Source organism: Podarcis tiliguerta (genome assembly GCF_965153285.1).
Source record: "Podarcis tiliguerta genome assembly, chromosome: 9".
Classification (NCBI taxonomy): Eukaryota; Metazoa; Chordata; class Lepidosauria; order Squamata; family Lacertidae; genus Podarcis; species Podarcis tiliguerta.
Window position 1 is genome coordinate 34,087,217 of NC_139542.1, and position 25,027 is coordinate 34,112,243.

The 25,027-nt window shown below is 42.6% G+C and overlaps 1 protein-coding gene and 1 long non-coding RNA gene across 5 annotated transcripts in view; one reads left to right on the forward strand and one right to left on the reverse strand.

Moving 5' to 3' along the window:
- SLC7A11 (solute carrier family 7 member 11) overlaps window positions 1–2,341 on the reverse strand; it is a 96,760-nt gene extending 94,419 nt beyond the window's left edge. Inside the window, exon 1 of the mRNA XM_083457417.1 lies at window positions 2,318–2,341. The gene's annotated coding sequence lies outside the window, so the exon portion shown is untranslated. The remainder of the gene's footprint in view (window positions 1–2,317) is intronic.
- LOC310685408 overlaps window positions 1–25,027 on the forward strand; it is a 35,494-nt gene that overhangs the window by 4,046 nt on the left and 6,421 nt on the right. For 3 of the 4 annotated variants that reach the window (XR_014515203.1, XR_014515204.1, XR_014515205.1), the window contains exons 2-4: window positions 671–809; window positions 1,198–1,389; window positions 21,672–24,383. This is a non-coding gene — a long non-coding RNA (uncharacterized lncRNA). The remainder of the gene's footprint in view (window positions 1–670; window positions 810–1,197; window positions 1,390–21,671; window positions 24,384–25,027) is intronic. The other variant, XR_014515206.1, reaches the window with a different exon arrangement.

The window sequence follows — 25,027 nt, forward strand, 5'->3', positions numbered from 1 at the left end:
GGAAACAGAGACATCTGGTTTCAAGGAAATACTTTTAACATGTAATCTAGAGGTTCACTCAAAATCAGTTAAGAATAGCACTTTCACAATCTATAGCATGCAAGTGATCATTATTCATCCTCTTTTGTTTGATGTGATGATTAGGAAATTAATTATGAGTCAAGAGCTGCCTCATCAACAGTTAGCACTTGAGCAACTGGGGCCAAAGGCCTGGTGCTACCTGACATTAGTTGCTCAAGTACTTAGATAAGCAAAAAACAAAACACTTTTCTGGTATGAGGTTGCTGGCCTACTCCTTAAACCAGATTCACATGTGCCAAATCCTGTCAAAGCCATGTCATGAAATGTGACATTCTCTTCAGGTAGTCTCTTCCTACTTTTTTGCTTTTACCTTTTGCTGGTCAATAGGGGACAGACGTGCTTTGCCAAAGATTCTGAAAAGATATGATTGCTTGTTTATTACCTTAGCCCGTTGGGCTAAGGCAGGGGTAGGGAACCTAAGGCCTGTGGGCCAGATGTGGCCCAATCACCTTTTCAATCTGGCCGGTGGACAGTCCAGGAATCAGCATGTTTTTACATGAGTAGAATGTGTCCTTTTATTTAAAATGCATCTCTGGGTTATTTGTGGGGCATAGGAATTTGTTCTTTTTTTTTTCTTTTCAAAATATAGTCTGGCCCCACACATGGTCTGAGGGACGGTGGACCGGCCCACAGCTGAAAAAGGTTGCTGAAGGTATTTAGGGATATCTTGTGGAGTGGGTTCTAAGGACAAGCAGGACTTGACACTGTTTCTCTACACCTTCAGCCTGGTAAAAATACTGTTTTCCACTCCAACTGCAATGTCATTAAGAACAAACTGATGATAAAAATTACTAGATCTATACAATTCTTTTGTCAGAACAAAAATTAAGACAATTCAGAGCCTCCTTGGAAGAGAAGGCTGTTATGTCAGTAATGCCCCCTGCCTTGAAATCGATACCTACTTCTTCCAGTCAGCCATGTCCTTCTATTAAAATCAACTTTAAAATTCAAAGTATAGAAAGTTCCTAAAGGAAAATTTCCCCATGAAATATTGATATAAACAACGAAAACAAAAGTCTTTAACATTTTCATTATTTATATCCCTGCCATTTTTCTTTTTGCAAATGGTGGATAATTGCCATGTATTTCATGTCTCTTTTATCAATCACTTCTCAGCAATGACTTTCAAACAGTAAATGCAATAGGTCTGAAAACCAATAGAAGAACAAGCCAGGAACCAAAAAGACATAGATCAGCAACTGGCAATCTTCCTGGCAGATATATTGAGAGCACAGTCTTTTGTCCTTCCACGTTCTGTAGAAATTAAAGGAACAGATTCACAAATTTACAACTTTGGACAACAGAAGAGTAAGTATTACAATTTAGGCAACTTTTTTGGTCTATCGTGCCCTGGATCTGCACACCAGAGCCACAGATATTTCATGGGTCAATTCATCCAGTCAACAGGCAGCTGCATCCTTAGTCTGTACCCCACAGTAGCAAGTCCCCAGCCACTACAACCATCTTTCTCCTCCTCCTCCTGTAAGGGATGAATTGAGTCACCTGTAGTCTTTACGGGTCTTCCTTCCCATCTAGTGTAGCCTGCTGCTGCCCTCTTGCATAGAAATATATGGAAAGTAACTTCTTAGTCCTAGTGGTTGAGAGTGCCTTCTGGCTCTCCTGCTCCTTTCATTCACACAAACACTCATGTAATAGTTCTCTTCTTCCCCCTGCTTTTGCCCTTGCTGTAGTTCCCCTTGTGTCCAAAAAGTCCTCAACTTCTTTAACAAGGCTAAGTGTGCTGGCGCCTCTTACCATTTATTTCAGCAGAGTAGCCAGGTGCCCTCAAGGGAGGACTTTGAGTCAGAGGACCAGCACAATGATCAGGGGTGGTTTACCACATTTTTGAAATCCAAAGCCCATCTGAATAACTGAAGTAAGATACTCCCCCTTTCTGGTTGCATATTAAGACTATTAACTTCAGAGCTGCAACACTTCTTATACTTGCTGCAGTAATCTATGGTGGTTTCAGAAAATAAGCAAAGTACATGCACTGCTAGTCACCACCACATAAGCCCTTGCTCTCCATCTTCTTAGTTCTTGCCGATGTGCCAAACCAAGGGTTGCTAAGTTTGGGTTTTTGAGCGAGTGCCATGAGTGCCATTTGGTCATTTCTCCCCTGTCCCCAGGGACAGAAAGGGGGAAAGTGCATGCACACCTCTTTCAAATGCTCACTCTGCCTTGAAGCTCCCTGTGTTACCTTGGAGCAGTCACTCTTTCTCTCAGTTGAACCTACCTCAGAGGGTTGCTGGGAGGATAAATGTGGAGAGAGAACTGTGGGTAGAACTTTGAGCTGTTTAGATGAAAGGCAATCTATAAATATAATATTGAAATCAATAAATATTCAGTGTCAAGAGTGAAAATTCAATGTGTGCAATTAGTTAGTGATGATCTACTGATGGGTCCTGCATCAATTCCTGAGTGGAAGTTTTCTGTGTAGGATTTGCAATGTGTAAAAAGGCTCCGAGGTTCTTCCAGATGTCAAGATATTTTAGCCAATGATTCTGGAAAACCAGAACTGAACCAACTTTTTTGAAAGGCATTAATCTGCTGAGAACAAAAATCCCTTAATCTCAAACATACAGGGCCTATTGCATAAAACACACCCAACTTTAATGAGACTATTATTAATGGGCTCTAGCTAGCTTAGATGGAAAGGGCATCACAGGCTCATACTTGATGTGGATTCTGAGATCTTGCCCAGACAGCACCAGGTATTACAAAATCAAGGCCAAGTACAACCACAAAATCCTTCTAGCACCTTATATTAAAGCATCTTTAAGATTAAAGTATTCTTGAAAAAGACATAAACATAATGCAGATAATTTCCCTACCTTACAATCCTTTTTTTTTTAAAGGGGGGGGATAATAAACTAATTCTGAACTTTATTTTTGTTTGGGATTTTTCTCCCTTGTGGTTACAGGGAAACTGGAGAATTAACGTTCCTTAAATTTGAAGGGGTTAAAACAAAATGAGCATATTTTGTGGAATATAAAAAAGAAAATGACAATGCTGGTGCTGATGACAACTCCTACATTTATATCCCAACTTTCCCATAAGAAGTTGTCAACTTCCCCCTGCCAGTATCACCACAAAAACCCTGTAAGGTAAGTGAGGTTGAGAGATAGTCATTGGCCCAACCAAGTTCACCCAATCAACGTCATGGCTGAATGGGGATTTGAACCCGGATCTCCACATCCCTAGTGCAACACCACACCGTGCTGGCATTTCATATCACACATACACTACTAAACATAACTGCAGAAAGAGTCCACAGGGATAGCAATCCAAGGCAGTCATCGTAAAAATGAAACGCTCCGATCCCAACTGCATTGTTTTCATTCTCACAGCTGCACAAACTATCCTGTGTTTTAATCCTTTTCCAGTCCTGTTGTTCACTCCTTGGTCAGCACAGCAAGCCAACCCATTCCTACCTACATTTGGGGGTGTTTAAGGGTGTCTCAAGCTGGGCTGCATGCATCCTCGCATTTTCCTTCTGAAGGGTCACCGCACTATCCCCTTCTGAGAGCTGGAGTGAAGAACTTTTGCCTTAGATAAACATTTGGCTGAATAAAAGGGTGGGAGCAAAACAGTACAGTAATAGGACTTGCTATTGACCCAGAGGTCAATAGCAAACAAACAATCTTGTCACGTTTACAGGATACATGCTGGGGGGGGGGGGAGTCGGTTCTCTTTTTAACATCTCTAAGCAGATTCTAGTCAGCATTTTTTATTTAACTGAGAACAAATGATCTCTCTAGTCCACCGCGTGACCACTACTGGGGCCCTCTGGAGTGACTGTGGCAAAGGATGTATACAATCTGTAGAGTCTGAAGGTCCCAAGGCCCTGCCACCACTCTCCGAGCAGACCTCATCCCTCTGAGTTATTTCAGTGGAGAGAAGGCCATGCTGCCGCATTTGAATCTACAATGAACTCAAAACATGTTTAATTACCACAATTGCACTTCCCAGGCCCATGGATCTATAAAAACTATAATTCTGGTCCTACCGGAACTATAGATTTATAAAATCTATTGATATACTATAGATTTTTATAGATCTTGGGTAGCGCATTGTGGATAATTAAACATGCCAGGCAGCCGCTGTAAATGAGAGCCAAGCTAGGGTGGCATTCACATCCAGTGCTGAAACAGCTCCAGAGACCCACCTGGAAGTGTGGTGAGCAGCGGCCCAGGAGGAGGGAGAAGAGTGAGGTGGCCACCATCAGTGGCGGAGCTTCATGCTCCGGCACCGGGGGGCGGAGAGCAGGCGAGGGTGGGGCTGGCGCGTGTCCCGGGGACATGGCACGCTGTCTGCAGTGGTGTGGCGCTCATCCTAGGGGCGTGGGAAGCCGCCTGTGGGGATGTGGCGCCCAGTGCGGGCAGGGAGGCAGCTGCGATGGCACCCCAACTGGATCGCGCTGCCGGGAGCAGTGCGCTCCCCCCGCACCCCTCTTCCTCAGCCAGTGGCCACCATTATGCATGGCAAGGAACAGGGCAGATCTCTTGCTCTGGTTGGGGGTGGAGGTTGGTGCAGGTATTGCTGCCCCTGCACGTGGTAGCGGGTAAGAGCTCTGGGGCACATCGACAGCATTGTTGTGAGCCCCCGAAGGCTGGCACTAGCCCTGCATGAAAGCCTCCCTTGTGCATTCTTTCCTGTCCTTCCTTCAGTTGGAAGAATCAACTGAGACAGCTGTTATGTGTGAATATGCATTTGGATTGGCTGCATTATGTTTTACATAATCGTTATGTAGAACATATGCCTATCCCTGGTCTTCCACCTGTCTGGGCCGGTGCCTTAAATGGGCCGTAAAACCCAAAGCAAATTCCTTTTTCATTCCTCCCATTCTGGTATACACTTGGGGGGTAGTAATTTGTGTTTTAAGAAGCAAAGAAAACCGCTGTGCAACTCAGCATATCTAAGGCGGAGATATAACAGGATGGGATAGAAAATCCAGCCAAATGGCAGAGACTTCAGCTTTCGAAAGAGGCAGCTGTGGATGAAAAGGTCAACTAGTTTCGTTGTTGAAGTCAACACAAATCTCCTGAACGCTGTTAACCTTAATGCATGTGAACCCAGCATCCCAGATTTAGAGTAATTGCTTTTATACTGATGCAGCATAATGGTGTCCAAATGACACCAAATCCAGCATTCCTTGCCACTAGAGCTATCACTATAAGCAAACATGGCATTTCAAAAATGTGCTTCTTTTCTAGAGCCTTAATAGACTTTGAGGTGCATTCCTACTGACTACAGCAACTTTTCACACAGAGCAGCTGTTTCAAACCAGTGGCCAACTTTAACTAGGACAATTCAGAAATCACTGAAACAACTTTGGAAGAAAGGAGGGGGGCAGGCTTATTTAATTGCAGTTTGTCCTAGATAAAACACCTGTGCATTACTAAAGAGCAATTGCACCAAACCTCTGTCATCTGTGTATTTGGTGCTTGGTGCAGCTTACGATGGACCTACCTTTCTGAAACAAACCAGGACTGGATGGAAGACTAGAATGGATGGAAGACTAGAATGGAAACACATTTCCACTTGGGCTATGCCTGGAAAGCTGGGGCCGAGCAGTTTCCCCCTTACCCCGCTCCTTTCCAGTGGAAAACCCACTCTTTAGCCATCAATCGGAACAAATGGCAATCCAGAGGAAACCTGAATTGCCATTTGTTTCCATTGGGTGCTATAGAGTGGTTTCCCTGGGGGGAAGCAGCAGAGCAAGAGGAATTGTGGATAAGACCTTAGTGTAAACTGCCTTGAATTGACAAGATGTACTATATACTAACAGTGTACTCATTTTCCAAGTCTTGATCCTTATGTAGCAAAAGTGACACCATCCACACTGTTGTTAGTGGGCTGAGGGAGGACATCCCAAGATTTGAAGTAGTACAGAAAAACTTTGGGGGCTACCTAATAGAAAGGGGCTCATAAATGGGTCGGTGAGGACTAAGCATACTCACTAGTTGAACCTAGGATAACTCATTTGGTAGAGCATGAGACTCTTAATCTCAGGGTTGTGGGTTCAAGCCCCATGTTGGGCAAAAGATTCCTGCATTGTGGGGGGGCTGGACTAGATAATCCTTGTGGTCCCTTCCGACTCTGCAATTCTATGACTAGGCACAGGAAACGGATTGACTGTTAGGGGTAGAAATGGAGAAGGGGTATGTAATAGTATCCTGTTGAAAGGCTGGCTGGCTGGCTGGCTGGCTGGCGCTAAATAGCAGTACTCCACACGGCAACGTTTTGTTATAAATATGGATAAATGTGCATGGCATAATTTGTTCTGGGGCTCAACTCCAGGTTGTCTTCAATTCCAGGAAACAATACTGTATATAAAGGTGCTTTCAGGGCAGATGCAGAATGCATTTTTCTCTTCTTTATTAGTAAAAGCATTGCATGAGCCGCACATTAGGGTAAGGTTCTCCGGCAAACCAGGGGAACATCTATTTTCTTCTGGCACGTCACTGGCATTTGGGTATACACAGCAGTCATCTATTTTGATGACAGCGTGTTTTTCATGTCGCTTTCTCTATCAACAGAACTTGCTAATCTGTAGTCTTTGTTTACTTACTTGTTTTATCTCCCACCATTTTTCAATGCAGGGGCTCAGGGCAGCATGCGTAAGGCCCTCCGTGAGGTCTCGCATCAGGTCACTGACCCAACACAGGCTTGTTTAGCTTTGGCAAGGCTGCTGTGGCGTGTATCTTCCACATGTCCTGAAGATGCTGCAATTTCCTCTTTACCTAGCATCCAGGACAAGTTGCAGAAATAAAAGCTGTAAAAATAATCAAACTAATCAAGCCCATACAACTAAGATACATTTGCAATAGATCCCTACCCCAGTCTCAGCATAACCACTTAATTATTTAATCAGATATTTAAAATGAATGGATTTCAAATTAACTGGATTTCTTTTTAAGCACCATGAAAGGAAAATATAAAAGCAGCTGAATCGCATTTCTACTTTCTGTTGCTGTTGTTTATCTTCATGTTGAGACACAGAGGAGTAAGAGTGTGGAGAAACTTCCTGGATTGTAAATAGGTCCCCTAGGAATGTGGGGGGCAGGTAAAGGTAAAGGGACCCCTGACCATTAGGTCCAGTCGCAGACGACTATGGAGTTGCTGCGCTCATCTCACTTTACTGGCTGAGGGAGCTGGCGTTTGTCCGCAGACAGCTTCCGGGTCATGTGGCCAGCATGACTAAGTTCCTTCTGGTGAACCAGAGCAGCGCATGGAAATGCCGTTTACCTTCCTGCCGGAGCGGTACCTATTTATCTACTTGCATTTTCAGGTGCTTTCAAACTGCTAGGTTGGCAGGAGCAGGGACCGAGCAACGGGAGCTCACCCTGTCGCAGGGATTCGAACTGCCGACCTTCTGATCGGCAAGCCCTAGGCTCTGTGGTTTAAAAATATGAGAAAACTCACAAGGTCTTGTGCAATAGAATAGATCCCAGGGCATAAAGTCTGTATATAGAATCTGATGAGAGAGTACTGGGATTCTGAAATAGTGCGGATTTTAAAGGGGTGGATAATCAGTCATAGCAGCTCAAATAAATTACTAAAAGTAAGGTAAAGGTAAAGGTACCCCTGCCCATTCGGGCCAGTCTTGCCAGACTCTAGGGTTGTGCGCTCATCTCACTCTATAGGCCGGGAGCCAGCGCTGTCTGCAGACACTTCCGGGTCACGTGGCCAGCGTGACAAGCTGCATCTGGCAAGCCAGCTGGTAAGCGGTCCCTATTTATCTACTTGCACCCGGAGGTGCTTTCGAACTGCTAGGTTAGCAGGCGCTGGGACCAAACGGCGGGAGCGCACCCCGCCACGGCGATTTGAACCGCCGACCATGCGATCGGCAAGTCCTAGGCGCTGAGGTTTTACCCACAGCGCCACCCGCTTTGTTAAATTTGTTAAAGTAGCTTTAACAAATTGAGCCTTAAAGTAAAGAGAGGAGAGAAATGTATTAAAATATTTCACACAAGGCCCCTATAACACATTCTTTTTATTGTGCATTCATGATTATTTCCGCTCATTATGCTATTGGGGCAGTCACCTGCAATCCCAGTTTCAGTACCTTTCGCACCTGCAAGTGTTGGCATGGTCACACTGCTTCATTTCCAGGCAGTGCATATCCCACAACTTCCTGCTGAAATCCTGTAACTTTCAATATGATACATGTTCTGGATTATTTTTGCCCATTGCTGTTGCGCTATAGCCCCATATAAAACATTACACAATCGAAGCAGCATCATGCCATTTTAAATAATCAGTGCTCACTTCAAAGAATCCTGGGAAGTGTGGTTTGTTAAGGGGACTAAGAGTAGTTAGGATACCCCTATTCAACTCGCAGAGATACAATTCCCAGTGTTCCCTGGGAGGAGGGATTGACTATTAAGCCACTCTTTAAATAAGTCTCTAGCCTCCTAGAAAGTTAGCAAGCAAAATGTGCAGATACCCTTCTAAGCAATTTCTGTGAAATAAATCAGGCCACCTGCTCCCACCTTTCAGTGTTTTTATCCAATGAATGAAGTCAGAGCTGTGGGTTGATTTGTTTGGACACAACAAATAGGGATATCTGGGGTCCTAAAGATCTCCTCTTTCCCCCTTCCCATTAGTGCACCTTTCCTGTTTCTGTCTTATTTTCTAGCCCTTGGATTCTCCATAGTTTGCTCTTCCTTTCCCCCTAACAACCAAAATCCTTGCAGTGGATTTGTCTGAGATTTTCTGCAAATACTACAGCACAATAATCATGAGTGGATGTTAAAGAATCTCCCCTCTCCCCAAAACACATATCGGAAAACTTTACAAAGAGACTTAAGCATGTCTTCTGCTGTGCAGGAGCTGAACATCGGGCACTCATTAAGAATCCACTATATAGTTAATTTACAGTACAATTGTATGCATGTCTACTCATAATGAAGTCTATATGTGTTTATTGAAGCAACCTAGGCTTTGGTTTATGGTTGGCATTGGGGGCGGGGACAGGGTTCTTGTGCCTTTCATTGCTGCATGGGAGGCAGAAAAGGTTAAACCTTTTCTAGAATAGAAATACAATGATGGTTAACAAAGTTACGGGGAAAGCTTCATTATGACTATGATGTCTAATTTTGTGTCATGCCATGCCCCTCATGGCGGCCATGTTGTGTTATGCTATACCAGCCATTTTGTTACTGGCGGTAATAGCACTCTCTCAAAATTCAAAATGCTCAACTAGTCCAAAAGGGTTGGCAACTCCTGGTCTAAACTATTAGAAATTACCTTGGTAACAGCATTCCGGATAGAGCTAAAAGGGTTGAAGTGTGGCCAGGGAAGTTAAGGAGTAGACACCAATGCAAAAGGCCCAAATTGTGCTAGAGTTTGATGCAAGTATAGCATCAGGGATTCAGAAATGTCAAGACTATGCTTCACTTCTCCACTGTTGAAATGGTCAAGGTTTCCTGTGCACTTTTAAGTGTGCTTAAAATTCAGATTTATTTCGTAATACACTTTAACCAGCCATTCATTAAAATAAAAGGAGTTGATCCATTTTTTTATTCTTCTTCCTTTCATTTCTACGCCGCTTTATATTTTTTAAGAAAAAAAATCTCAAGGCAATTTTCAGCCTATATTAAAGCATCAATAAAACATTTGAGAATAAAACATTACTCAAGAAAGGCAAATATAAAGTATATATTCAAAGCAACATAATAAACACAAAACTAAAATATCATCGCAAAGATTTCAAAACAAAACCTTGCAAAGAAGGTCAACTACAGAATGCACATTTACCGCAGCAAAGTTAGCAACAACAAAAATTATCTTAAACGTTTCAAAAGAAAACATTACCAAAGGAAATCAAATATAAAATGCACATTTAAAACAGCATAATTAGCAAGAGAATAAAATACTATCACAACCATATACCTGAAATTCCCATCAACAACAGAACCTCCTCTAGAAATTCAACAGTCCTCATCCAACCTCCTGGATTTTTAAAGCAACAGTGTGGAATGTACCCAAATATTTCCAGGTGTGGTAGAAGGAGTTTGAACACAGCACCCCAGCATCCCAAAGAAAATTGTTTTCCATGCAGAGATGTGCATTCTTCAAATCCTTTCTACCACTCTTAGAACATATGCATGTGTTTGGCCCAAGCAATTTCCAGGTACTGCACTCCTGTGATAAAATTTGAACCATTTATTAACATAAACATTATGCTCTGAAATAATCTGTGGCAAAAAACTCATAACTTGTGCACTCATTTAGCATGCAGGCATCTATCTTAAGATGCCAGCAGCTTTGTTTTTATGTCTTGCTCATCAAAACAAAAAACAAATTTTTTTTAATGATAATTCTACAAAAACGAGAATACTCTGCCAGGTGGTGCCAAAGTAATATATCTCCATATTGCTAAATTCACCCATTTTTCCACAACTGAAAAGTAAGACAGACACAACCTTTATGCCACACATAACATATTAAATAATACCTTTTGGTGCATTATGAGCATTAGAAAATAAGAATGTCTGCTGTGGTGCTAGCAAAAGGGCCAGCAGGTGGTGCTGTGCAGTGAGGTCAGCAGTTGCAAGCAGGAAAAGTTATGTTTTACCTTTCCCAAAGTTGTGTCTTGCCTGTTTGTTAATCCTAGATTTCTAATAGTACATTGGCCAATGCATTGCATTTGTAGCCAGACTATTGAATTTCTGAGAACTTTGCTTAAAATTGCATTGTATGCAGGCTGGTTCAGCCACAGAGGTAAACTAGGTAGCTAGCGAGGGCAAAATGCCAGAGGCACCTGCCTCAGCCCTCAGCTACCCAAATGCCTTAACTTCCTGCTACCATTTTGGAGAAGGTAGTTTTAGCAGCTCATTGCGTTGATGAGTTCCACCACATTCATAGTAACTTTACCATTCCCATCCAAGTAATCCAAGGGTCAGGCTTTAATTTTTCATTTTTGCATTGGAGAAAGCTTTGTAGTGTAAGTTGTGCCCAGAATCAGGATAATTAAGGAACGGTGAATTATGGTGAATTATCGCCTTTTTTCAGGTGAAACGGGAGATGTAATCTACAACTGGTATCCAAATGAATGCTCACTTGGGAATGCTCAGTAGGATTTTTGGCCTTTTTATTTAAATAGGCTCTGTGCCTTTATCACACATTACTTTACAAAGTTTCCTGAGTTTCATAAGTGGCTTGCCACGTGTCCTGAAGAAATGCTGACTGAGAAACACAAGCCAAAAGTCTGCTAGGAAACATGGAATTAATTGTTCTGTTCTTTGCATTCTGGCTTCTGTTAGGGATCACGTCCTAAAATTCAGAAGTCCAGATTATTTCATGTTTCGCAAAGCAGAGTGATAGTTACATTCCTGACATTAAAAATTAAAATAAGAAATTAAATAATATTCTAGTCAATACTTGATTATTTAACACTTACTTCCAAACTATCAGCAAGACAGGTTTCCAATTAGTGTGCATATCTAATACTGGTATTTAAAGTTAGAGTATGGAAAGGTTATTTCTAACATTGTATGCTATGAGATAACCTTTCCAATTCAAGAAGGTGGGTTTTTTATCTTCTTTTTTTTAATGTTCCATTGAGAGTCAGCCAATTTTTTTAAAAAAAAAAAATCAAATCTGGAGAAGTCAGCAAGTCTGCATAGAAAGCATGTGGAAAGACTGGAGTAACAAAGTTTTAACAGGTCTGTCTCTGAGCCTGAGCAATTTGTTCTCTCCAGGATATTTCTCTGTGGAAGTCCAGCTCATATTACGAGTGACAGAACACCCACAGAGCAAGTAATAAGCGTGCCTAAAATCAATCAAAAGCAATTATTTTACTGCAACTATATTTTCTATTGTATTTTCAAAAGATTACAGCATTTTATTAGATATGTTGTTGCTATAAAGTTGTTTTACACAGCACACTGGTTGCACGTACAAAATTGGCACTTTTGTTATTATTTTCTCCTTGATTCTCATTGCTTTGATATTTGAGTGTTACGCTTACTGTGAGTTAGCAGCAAGCTTGCGAGTAGAAGCTAGTTGACCCATTCCAAAAATCTGCATCGTGCCAGCTACTTTGAAACATTATTTTTGCTGCATTGTATACCTTCAAATTCTTATTTAACTTCAAGGTGGAGAAAAGGGAGAGCTGCCAATAGCTGCAACCCAATAGCGCCTTTCACATGATAATTGTGCATGTCATGACCAGGGAGTGGGGCAACATGGCTTGCTCCATCCCCACTGGCTGCACACCCACACACACACACCCATATATCAATGCAGAGATCTACAAACAAGGAAGCAGCAATGATGGTCTGGAAGACCCAGACTGGACCCCTGATGGCAAGAGGAAACAAGCTGCAAGGCCACTCTGCTTTTTAAAGGCTCGCTCCCATCTCCCTGGAGGAAGTGTCTGTAGAATCTTTCTGACAAATGAGAGCCAAAGTCTGTCGGTCAGGAATGTCATGTATCCCAGGTACCCTTTCTGCATTTGACTAGAACTATTGGGAGATATAGATTCAGGTAGGTTGGTCTGATGCAGTCAAAATAAAAAATTAAAAAAACAATGCAGCAAAAATAATGTTTCAAAAATAGTGGCACCTTAGAGACCAACTAAGTTTGTTCTGGGTACAGTAATACCTCTGTGAATGTCTACTTTGTCTAGCGTCCATTCTGGCGAATGTCCGCGGCAAACCCGGAAGTACCGAAACGGATTACTTCTGGGTTTGCCGCTCACGCATGCGCAGAAGCACTAAATCACACTTCGCACATGTGCAGAAGCGCAAACTGCTCTGCGCGTGCGCACAAACGTGTCAGTTTGCCCTGCACCCTTTTTGGCAAAACGAGGTACGCCTGTATAAGCTTTCGCGTGCATACACACTTCTTCAGATACACTGAAACAGAACTCACCAGACCCTTAGATATAGTGGGAGGGTGGGGTGGGGTTTTTCCCAGAAGGGTGGTAGGAGATGGGTGATTGACTGAATGGGTATGATAAACCTGTTGGCAACTGTTAACAACCGCAATTAGTCCTACAGGAAAAATCAAGGGAAAGTATGCAGTGACCAAAAATAGCTTTAGCATGTGTAATGAGACAAGAATCCAATTTCTCTATTCAGACCAGGTCTCTCCATAGTTTTCAGTTTAGTAATAGGTTGTAATTCAGCAAGTGTATCTGAAGAAGTGAGCATCCACACAAAAGCTTATACCCAGAACAAACTTAGTTGGTCTCTAAGGTACCGCTGGACTGTGTTTAAATTTTTTTTATTGGGAGATATGCAAGAGCCTGGCTTGGAGGAATGGTGGAATGAGACCCAGGTCCTTCCTCACATGTCCTATCTTCCCTTTACCCAGGCTTTTGACACTTGACGTACAGGTGACTCGCATCTTGTGCTTATTTCACTTATGCGAGCACAGCTTTGTGTGGCTGGGGGAACTAAATAAATATATGGAGAGTGGAGGAAGCCCACTCTACAGTTATTTATTCCCCCACATACACACCTGTACAAACAGCTGTGATCCCAGAGTCCTTGCACCAGCTTCCCAAAACCAGACCAGTAGCCCTCCACCTGGGAGAGGGGCCGGGTTCTAGCGGTTCCTGCCTTTACACATTTTTGTGTTTACACGTGGACCCCTGGAACCTAACCCTCATGTAAGATGCAAATTACCTGCATTTATTGTTAGGGCCCACCTATATTTTGCTCAGTTTATTTTGCTCTGTTCCATTTGGAAGAGTTTTAGGCATCATTATTTTTATAACAGATACTGTATGTAAGTGTTGTAATCCATCCTGGGACCTTATGGTGAACCTCGGGTAAGAAATCTTATAAGTTTAATATCTCTGGGTACTGTCTCCTACCCTTTAGATGCCCTTCATGTTAAGCAAGACGTAATTCAGTTACTGAGCATACTCTACATCACTTGTCCTCTACCATAACTTTAGCTAACAACTTTAAAAAAAAAAAAAAAAGCTCAAAAAGAAAATATCTTGGAGATTTCAGAGTCAATCTCTCTTTTGCCCATTCTGTTAAGTATTTTCATTTTCTGGCCGACTTTACCTGCTGTGAAAAAGACAGGCTTCCTGTGTTTTCTAACCATGAATATAAAGCTCTGAGGATTTTAGACACTTTTTAATATTTTTTTATCAAATATACCTGCACTGTTCCATTTTTTTTATGTAACGCTTCAAGAAAAAAAGCATTTACAAGCTAGATTTGAAACTCAAATCCCTTTTCACCTCATTGACTTAAATTTAGGATGAACAAAAAAGATATTTTCCTCTTACAGCTGCCAAAAGGGGGTCAAAAGGTAAAGCAAGCAGAAACCCCCACCCCACAATATCATTTCTATGGGATCAGTGGTAAAGGCTTTTCCAAGGACAGGAGAAGCTCTAGTTAATGCCTCCATAGAGCTTTTAAGAGATTATTCTGGCATATTGGAGTATGATCCCATCGAGTTAAGAAAAGCTGGGAAACAAATATTAAAATTCAGAATGGGGAAGTTACCTTTAGACAGATTCCTCAGTTATATAGCCATTTGCATATAAGCAGAGCTACAGGTGCACCAATATTTTTTGCCAAATAGGGAACTCATCTACCACATTGGATTTCAGCTGGCTGCTAGAGAACTACAATTTGGTGATATCTCCACCAAAAGTTAAATTACACACCCCACAGTGGAAACACTCCACTCAGGGAGGGCACATGAAAAGGATGCAACAGCCATGCACTGTGGCCGGGGTCCTTCTCATGCCACTCTCAGAATCCAGCCTCAAGAAACTGTGCTAGGCTGGCTTGGGGAGAGTGACATGAGGAGCATGCCCCATCTGCGCACCCCCTGTGCTACGCCACTGCCTATGCATGTTTACTCAGCATAAGTCTGTGTTCAGTGTGCTTACTCCCAGGAAAGTGAGCATAGGATTGGAACCGCTATACTGCTTTGGGATAAAGAGATAGGGTTTGTTTGTGAAATATTTACCATCTGGCTTTGCATGTCCTGCCTACAAAGTGTTTACTGCTCTGTCAATTTTGCACATTTAAGGTTGATTTTAATCTCTTTCTTTTCTTTACTCTCCTGCCTCCCCCCTCTGCAAATCTTTTAAACTTGCTACACAGATCTCTGCATGTAGCCTTTGGCTTTATTCATACTGTGAGAACTTTTGTTCGTGATAATTAGTCACTCATTGTGCTCACTGCCAGCTGTTCTTCTGCCTGTTGTGTCTGTTTTCCTAAACTTCAAAAAGACCTTTGAATTTTTTCAATAAAAAATGCATGTTTTTAAAGCAAAGAAGAACCTTCCTCAGCTTTAACGCACACTCTGGGTCATGAGATGTAGCTTGGAGGCAGGTCGAACTGTCCTAAAGTTTTGTTGTGTGTTGTGGGGCAAAAACCACAGTGAAGTTTGGATGTAGGATTATCAACTCCCTTCTCTGTTTGAGCATAATATTTAAAATGGGTTTTCCAGCTGTTAGGAACAACTTGAAAAGAATGAAATCTCATCTATGGCTTATCCCCACCTGAGAGAAGATGATAATACTAAGAGAATTCTCTCCTCATCCCATCACAAAAGTTGCGACTAGACTTTCCCTTCCAATTTTTACTGCTTTCGTCATTCCTTATTGTCCATTTTCTCTATCTTCAAATCATGGTTTCACTTTGTTTCTACACCTTGGCCTCAGATAGTAAACCTGTCACTAATCTCAGTTACACACACACACACACTTTCCATGCTATAATTCTGCTGCTGGAGAGTAGGGGTCTCATTCCATGCCATGGTGGGTTACAATAGCCAGATTTGTTATCATAGTAGACAGCCATATGCTTCTGTTCCTTTAATTTGTAGTTTTTAATTGGAAGACTTATTTTCTTCTAGGTTGCAGCTTTCTCCTTGACTCCTAGATATCTGACAATGTTAACAGAAATAAGATCACAGTTCCATTCTGGTGACCTCACCTCTCAAATTTCAGTGGTATAATAACCTAAATTATATTTTATGTCACTCTTCATAATAGTCTGTCTCCTTTACTGCGCATTCCAACTTGCCTCCGAGACAGCAGCAAGTATCACTGCTGGTGTGATTTAAAATCTTGGATGAATACAAGTTCTGGAAAATAAAAGTGTGACAAATGCCTCTATAAACACTGGATATAAATGCTGGAGCTTTATTTTCCAGTTTCTGTTGTGGACAATTACATGTATCTCCACACCATGAAAACTAGGCACTCTTAGGAAATGAATTCTTTTAAGGCCTGAAGAAATTGTGATGCGATTTTTTAAGGGATGTCAAAGTAATAGAAAAGATTTTTTTAATGGATGGGTAAATGGAAGCACTAGATACAAGTTGCATCAGCCTAAAATATAACTAAAGTCTGTAATAATTAATATCAGTGTGGTCTGATGGACAGGTTGGTTTACATAGGTTGCCTTCCCCTAAGTAGACACATGTCTACTTTCAACATGTTCATGAGCATGTTGGCATCTGTCTGTCTCAGGAGACAATAAAGGAGTTCGCCTTTGGGTAGATTTTCAGAAATACATAGATACAACCCACAATAATTTCCGGGACAGTTACCACACTTGGAAAACTCATAACCTCAGGAATTCTGTATTATTTTGCTCATTTATTTATTTATATCCCAGTCTTCCCCAAGGAGCAAATGGAAGCTGGTTCTCCTACCCCTCCATTTTATCATCACAATAACCCTGTGAGACATGTTAGGCAGAGAGCCAGCGTCACTTGTACAGTAAAATGCCTCTTTAAAGCAGCTGTTCAGTCAGCTTGGTGCAGATAGTGAATGTAAATTATGAACTATTTTACATAGCAGCAGTGGTAGAATGATTAATATGCTATTTATTTGTCTGTTTAACTTGAGCTCCCCTTGAAAACTCATGGTAGACAACAGTTTCAGGTGCTCTTGCATATAACCAGAATCCTATCAACCATTTGAAACCTTCACTTTCCCCATCATAATTTTTCTAACAGCAGCTAATTATTATACCTTTGAAGCATCAGAAAGTTGCTCATTTATGGTCTTGTCTAGTTTATTGGGGAAGAAGCAAAGAATCTGGTTGTTCTTGTTGAGATAGTACACAAAGCCCATGGAAGGCCTGGTTTCACCACCACCCCAGTCCTCTTCACCAGACTCAATTGTGGCAACAGCAATAGTAGTGTATTGAATGTGTTTTCCCTGAGTTTCTCCCATGATTTGCTGAGTGTTGTGACGAGTGGAAGAAAGTCTGTACATTGGATTTGCTTTGCTTATCCCCACCACCACTGCCAGAGGCAGCTTAAGTTTACTATTAAGAAGAGTTTGGATTTGATATCCCGCTTTATCACTACCCTAAGGAGTCTCAAAACAGCTAACAATCTCCTTTCACTTCCTCCCCCACAACAAACACTCTGTAAGGTGAGTGGGGCTGAGAGACTTCAGAGAAGTGTGACTGGCCCAAGGTCACCCAGCAGCTGCATGTGGAGGAGTGGGGAAGCGAACCTGGTTCATCAGATTACGAGTCCACCACTCTTAACCACTACACCTTCTGCTCAGGTGGGGAGAAAAGGTCTATGTTCTCATTTCAGGCTGTGTAGCATAGGTAAGGAAGGAAGGTGAGATCAACCAGTGCTGGACCTAAGATTTGGGGTTCCCTTGGAGAAATGGAAGAAAGGACAGAAAATAAACAGATTTTTAGGCATTCTGAAAACAACCTCTACTGTCTACTACATTCCTGTTTACAAAGTCCTTCCTAAGTTAAACTGCTAGAACAGCAAACTGGGCCACTTTCAAAAGGTGTTATTTATCCACAACTTCTAACTTATACAGCAATAGACAGCCTTCCATTCTGGATAAAAAGAGTCCCAGAAATTCCTCTCTCTGAGCTCTGTAAAGGCAGCAAAGCAATACATAATGAATAAGTTCCTCAATAACTCCTCAACCACATGGGCACAGTCTTGCTTCATAGTATTTCATCAGTTCCTAAAACAAGCCTGAATACCTTGAGCAACTCAGTAGTGGGCACTTTGAAATCTTACTATCCCATCTCTTATTCCATAAATCAAACTTGGTGGATGGAGAGAATGTACCACAATGACCAATTCAAAGTCTGTCTGCCTCAGATGAAACAGTTGCTGCAGCATGGAAGGAACCCTATAATCAGATTTTTGTTAGTATTTCTTTCCAGGAGTGCTGAGACTTGTCAGCAAAAAAATGCTGAGAAAATGCTAACGTACAGCATTTTGTGGTCAATTTTGGTGTTCTCATTTGATTTAGCTTTTGCTATCTCCATACCTTGCACTTCTTGTAAGTTATGAGCCAAGTAGAAAAGAGTGCAACCTTGAAAGTATACTTGCTACAGTTTTTAAGAAGTTTTTAATAATAATAATAATAATCCTGGGCAGGCCGGGTATTCCTGTTATATACCTGCTGGGATTGACAAGGCATCTGACTCTCACCTGAATCTCATAGCTCTCTTGACGAGTGCTTTGGTCTGTCCACCAGATTGTTACAATTCCATTCTCAAGTAATCAATTTTAATCTAGAATTTAAATTCTCAAAACTTTCTTATTTGTTAATTTGAGCAAATAAACTACTGCTCTCACTTCATTACAAACAGTATTTCTACCTGCAACACACTTGAACAAATCTGCTCCTCTTCCTTTCACAGATATTTTCTTGCGATTTGCAACTGTAGCTGCCTCTGATTAGTTATCATTTAACTCTTGGGGGAAATAATTAGCACATCATGTGCATGGAAGTTGCCGAACCAATTAACCAACAAGAAGGATTACTGTTAATAGCACCAGTTTTCCTATAACTTGATATTGCTGGATAGTTTTGATGAACTGCAAAAGCATTTTTAGTTAGCTTTCTGTTGCCACCCTGGAACTTTTCTGTATTAGTGCCACTTTGTTTTGTACAATTCCTTGAAGATGAAGGAAAACAACTTTTCTGCTTGTATATATTGATGATATAATTTTGGTTACTGAGGACAAACAAGATTGTACAAAAACAAGATTGGGTGCAGGCCTGGCCAGGACATAGGCGTCCTGACTGTGACAAAGATGACCTGTGTGCTTGCTTGCTTGCTTGCTTGATTAACAGCTGTTGGGAACTTCAAGGTCCCTGCTCTCCCTTCTTATGGTCTTTGTACTGGACTTGGAGACTCCAATAGAGAGCATTCCATGTCAAGAAGGAGGGCAGGTGGACACCCTATCAAATAACAGGGGAGGAGCTACACGGAGGAGGGCCTTTTCACTGGTGGTGCCCATTGTATGCCTCGCTCTTCGTAGACCTGCTCTCTTTTGGCCTGTATTTTGGAACTTTATAATTTAGGAAGACTTTGGAAGAACTGGTTGACAAGTCTTATCAGTCACTGATGTATGAGCAGATTTTATCTACTGCTATTCTGGGCTTCTGGTGCACCAGGGTTTACACCAGCATAATAGAGTTAGCCTGGATGCCAGAAAGGATACAATTTACGAGCTTTCTCCATTATCTGCACAGCAGGGGGCGTTCAGTAAACAGTGCAAAGGCTGACCTGAAGCATTCCCTGCTGGTTACCTGATTTCAGCAGTATGGATCGCTGTTTGGTAGTACCCAATTGGTTAGCTGTCAGATTCTAGAGAGCCCTATTGGTGGCTCTTAGGTAATTCACAAAATACAGAGTCCATTCATAAAACACAGTGTTCATTCATAAAGCAGTAACACAAATCTCCATTGCTACATATTGAGTGTATATTTCAGCGGTTGAACTTACAGGTTTATGGCCATGCTGTAGTGTAGTGCTTATGCGACTGTGAATAAAAAGTGACTGGGCTCATTGTCTAGGGGTCTGGGGGGGGGGGAGAGGTGACAAAACTGATTTTCAATAAGTGCCTCTCCCTTTATTTACATAGCAAGTCCTTGAGTCTGTACTCTGAACAGGGACCTAGAAGGTGCAGGGCTTGTCAGTCCAACCCCTGCAGTCTCATCAGGGCTGACCTTAAGGCAATTGGAGCAATTTGGCCAAATTGGGCCCCGTGTGCCGCTCCGAAGGGAGCCCCTGCACCAGGGCAGTCTAGATAGATTTTATTTATATCTATAAGATTTTGCAGACTTTGGCTGTGAACGGGCCCTACCAAAAAAACAATAATCAAGTTGCGCCCCACTGCTTCAAATTGGGCCTCACTTGCTAGCCCTGAGTCTCATAGTTGCTTGGCCTGAGTTACCCTGCCCTTGCATGAAGTCTTGGGTTTACAATTTTGGGAGAAGGGAGACTGCGGCACTGGGGAGTGGGCAGATCAGGGATCCAATCTAGTCCAGTCTTTGGTTCTCACAGTGGCCAACCAGATGCCTCTGGGAAGCCCGTAAGCAGGGCTTGGGGGCAATAGCACTCCTCTACTTGTGTTCCCAGCAGCTTCTTTCAGAGGCCTACTACTTCTGATGGGGTGTATGGGGTAGTGCCTCTGGTAGGGACACTTTGCACTCTTTCTGGGGTAGTTTGTCCACCTTTGGCCGCCACCCTGGACTCAGTTCTCACTTGTGGTTCCTAGAAGCTTTCAGCAGGTGACAGCAGCCACAACCTGACTTCATCTGGTTGGCTAAAATAGGTGAGAATAGCCATTGTCTCAAGCCCTTGATGCTTTAGGGACTTCCCTGTATGTGAAGACCGGCTCTGGTAGATTGAGCAGATGAGACCAATAATAGGTCCAACTTTCAAGAAAGCAGTTGCCGCATGTGCTGTGAAAGAAGTGAAGGGCAGATGGGGCTCGTCAGTCTGGAAAGGTAGCCCATCTAGGAGAAGGAAAATTGATCCTAAACCTGCACCACCTTGTGGGGCATCTTCAGGAAAGGAAAAGGCTAAGGAGTAAACCCTACAAATCCAGAGTGGAGCCTTCTTCCAGCAACTCCTGTAGCCAAGCTGCTGTAAAACATATTGCTCTGCTGTCCTTTGGACCACATCAGCAAGGCCAAGAGTGGGGTCTTGTTGTCTGGGCAACCCAGGACCTCCATATACACTGCCCAGTCTTGCACTCCAAGGAGGTCACTTTGGTGCTGCTAACACAGCAGTTTGACTTCACCCCCGGAGGCGCACTCCATTGTCTCTTAAGACGGATGGATGCCAACAACTACTTCTGACTCTGGAGATAATATAATATTTTGTCTGTTCTGAATTTTCCAGATTTTGTACGCCTCTACCATATTCCCCATTACCTTTTTTTCCTAAACTAAATGGCCCAGAACATTGGAACCTTTCCTTATACAGGTGTTTCTCCAGCCCCTTGTTCTATTTACTTTCACTTTTCTACATCCTTTCCAGCACTACAATATCCCCTTTGAGGTGAGATGACCAGAAATTTACACAGGAGTCCAAGTGTGGCCGTACCGCAGACTTGTCTAAAGGCATTACGATATTGGCAGGTTTATTTTCAGTCCCTTTCCCAATGATCCCCAACGTGGAATTCACCTTTTTCACTGCTAGTTTCAAGCTGCCTCCTATAAATATGCAAAGAGAACAGCAGCTGCTTTCAGGGATCATATCTTCTTTCTCACCAAAACAGTGAAAGATTCTAAAGTATAAATAATGCATGGTCCGTCAAGCTCTGAGAATAAATTTTGTCTTCTGCTTTGCTTTCCTTCAAGGTATGACAATTTAGGAAAGAGTTTGGACAGAAACCCTCTCTACTTCTGTTGATATAAACATGCTCGGCGTCTCAAACCCCCTGCCACAGATCCTTAAGTTCAACCGACAGGAGCTGGAAAAGCATTTTCCAGGAGACAGACGCCACCCCATATAAACGTCTCCCCATAAAGATAGAATCGCACAAACACTGGCAACAATGGAGAAGGCTCAAACCAAATTCACACAGGGACAAAACCACAAGCAGATCCAAAATTAATCAAACTTGATCTAATCAGTGGCTTGTTGGAGAATACGAATTGTTTCTCTGTTTTTACAGAATTCAGATTACAAACCCCAGAGATGAGGGGAGGAAAGTGATGCCCCTTGTCTTAGCAGCCTTTCAGCGAAGAGAGCTGGTAGCTATTTTGAGTCCTTTGTGAATAAATACATACTGGCAATCTGAGCAGAATTCATGACACCTTTAAAGCAATGTGTTTTATTTCATAAAGGCCTAAAGGAACTTTCATTTTGGTCAATGTAAGAAGCATACAAGTGCAAGAGTTTTACATAAGAGCCCATTGGATCTGGCCAAAAGCCCACCTAGTCCAGCATCCTGTTCTCACAGGGGCCAACCAGATGTCTGTGGGAAGCCTGCAAGGCAGACATGAGCACAAGACAACAGTTTCCCCACTTGTGATTCCCAACAACAGGCATTCACGGGCACACTGCTTCTGCAAGGGGAGGTAGAACATAGTGGTGTAGCATGGGGGTGAGGGGGGCCCATGGCCCCAGGCACAGAATTCTGAGGGGACACAACCCGGCACCCCCACAACAGGCTCTCTCACTGAAGTTGCTTGGCTACTGCCTTCCAGAGCTGTGGGGAGGTGAGCCTCACCAGATCTGGGCCTTCGAGGCTGTAGCGACAGCTCCTTCTCCTCACAGCCAGCAAAGGAATGCCTGCCCCTGGGATGAACTCCTGCTGGCCAGAGCCCAGACGCTTCCTAGCCTGTGTCAATCCTTCTCCGTGGCCTCCCTCCAGGTGTGTGTTCTTGGGTAGGCACCCCAGAGAGGGACTGCAGAAAGAAGAGCAGACCACTTCTCCAGGACCCTCTGGCACCCGCCCTCGAACTGTGCAGCCAAGGAGAGATGGCCACAGAAGGGCTGCACTCAGCGCCTCAGCCTGCTCTCTGCTGCCCTCCTCCTAGACTGCAACTGTGGCTCCAGTGCCACCGGGACTCCACCAAGCCTGCCAAGGAGCTCCAGCCACTGTCCCATCAGGAGCTTGCCAAGCTGAGAGGCTGAATGCAGGAGCCAGCAGGCAAACTCCATGAGAAACAGCTGTAGCAGGGGTGCAGTGAGAAAAGCCTGTCCTACATGACATCCTCAATGAGGTTAGGGTTCGCAATCCTTTCCTTGCCCGGGCCCTGGCAATGCATGCTATGACACTGATAGAACATAGCCATTGTGGCTAGTAGCAATTGATAGCCTTATCATTCATGCATTTGTGTAATCATTTTTTTAAAGCAAGAAGGGTAGCTAAATCTCACTGACTGCGCCAGCTCACACAATTGTTTAGGCTTCATGAACTGGAAACCCCAAAGGAATTGCTAGATATCAATAAATGGAGCCAGAAAAACTTTTTGACCCTTCCCTTTCCCAACAATATGGTACAAGCCTCTAAATCAGGGGTCAGCAAACTTTTTCAGCAGGGAGCCAGTCCACGGTCCCTCAGACCTTGTGGGGGGCTGGATTATATTGGGGGGGAATGAATGAATTCCTATGCCCCCACAAATAACCCAGAGATGTATTTTAAATAAAAGCACACATTCTACTCATGTAAAAACATGCTGGTTCCCGGACCATCCGTGGGCCAGATTTAGAAGGCCATTGGGCCGGATCTGGCTTCCGGGCCTTAGTTTGCCTACCCATGCTCTAAATAACCTAAATAGCTTCCCTCTGCTCTTTGGTGTGAAAATTGGGCTCGAATCGACACCCAATGCCAGCATGCTTCACTATTTGCAGGTAATGCTATGTTCTAAATTTCTATGGATAAACATTGAAGATTCACACACTAATAGCACCATCTTAAAACCAGTGATGTGCAAGTGATTCCCACCAGTTTATCCTAGGTTTGCCCGTATGCCTGATTTGAACATGTTTTGGAATTTTCATATTGCAAAATTATATTTGAGTCCTGTCCTTTAGCACAGAGCTGGAAATGTGAAAAGCAGTAGCTGAAAAATATAATGTATTTACATCACACTGGATGTACACTGGAGCAATGTAGAATGTGCCAATATGATTTTTTCTGCCAATATGTGCAACACCATTCATATACAGCATGTGATTCCCCCATATCTGCCAAGAGAATGAATATGCAACCATTTTGTGTTCTGTGGATGGGTATTGTGTGATTTATGAAGAATATCCTGGAAGGCTGAAATGCTCCCCCGTTGGATAAAGCCAGCACTAGTAAAATATAAATTGCAGCTATCTGTTTCAGTGCCGCTTCATTACAGTAATTTGTTACCACCCGTGAGCATGGACAGCTTTTACAATTACCAAATTAAGAAAGCAAGATAAACAAAACAACACAGTTTCTGATGCATTATTGAAATGGTGCTCAAAATACATTCCTTCCTTATCTTTGCAGGAGAGAAAGCCTAGAAACAAAACAAAACAAAATGTTAACTGGTTCTTAAGGACAGAATACTATTTGTGAGCAGCACAGGGTGAGAATAATGAACAAATATGTGTTTTGCTTATTCCTCAGATTTTGGGGGAATATTTTTTGCTGTTGACTGAAGAGTGACGAGGGGGAAAGCAACAACAAAATATTGAGTTTCTTTGGCTTGGTACCCTATACACATTATTGATCTTGCATCATAGCGTGCATTCAACAATGTTTGCTTCAGTAACTGCTGGCCACAACAAAAATAAAAGGTTGAAAAAGTAGAGAGAAAAGTTTCCAAAAGTTTAAAAGTAATAATGTTTTGTTTCATCTCTACCCTTTGTGTCAAAATTGAAAAGTATTCTCTTGTAGCAAAATTATCAGGCAAAATCTTGTGCTTCTTCAAAAGGTTAGAATGGCAAGATACCCAAAGGTATGTTTGCCATCCAAAATACAGAAATGGAAAAGGAAAGAATTTGTAGACCAGCCTTTTCTAACCAAGTGCCCTCCAGACAGGGCTGCTGGGAGTTTGTAGTCCCAAAAATCTGGAGGGCACCAGCTTGACAGAGGCTACAGAAGTCTTTTTCTGAGTCTATGAATGGCACATGAAGCTTATCCAGTTTCTAAAGAGAAATGCAGTGGACTTTCTTCAGGATGGTTTGAACCAAAATTGAGATGAGCTTAAACTCCTCCCTTCATAAAGAG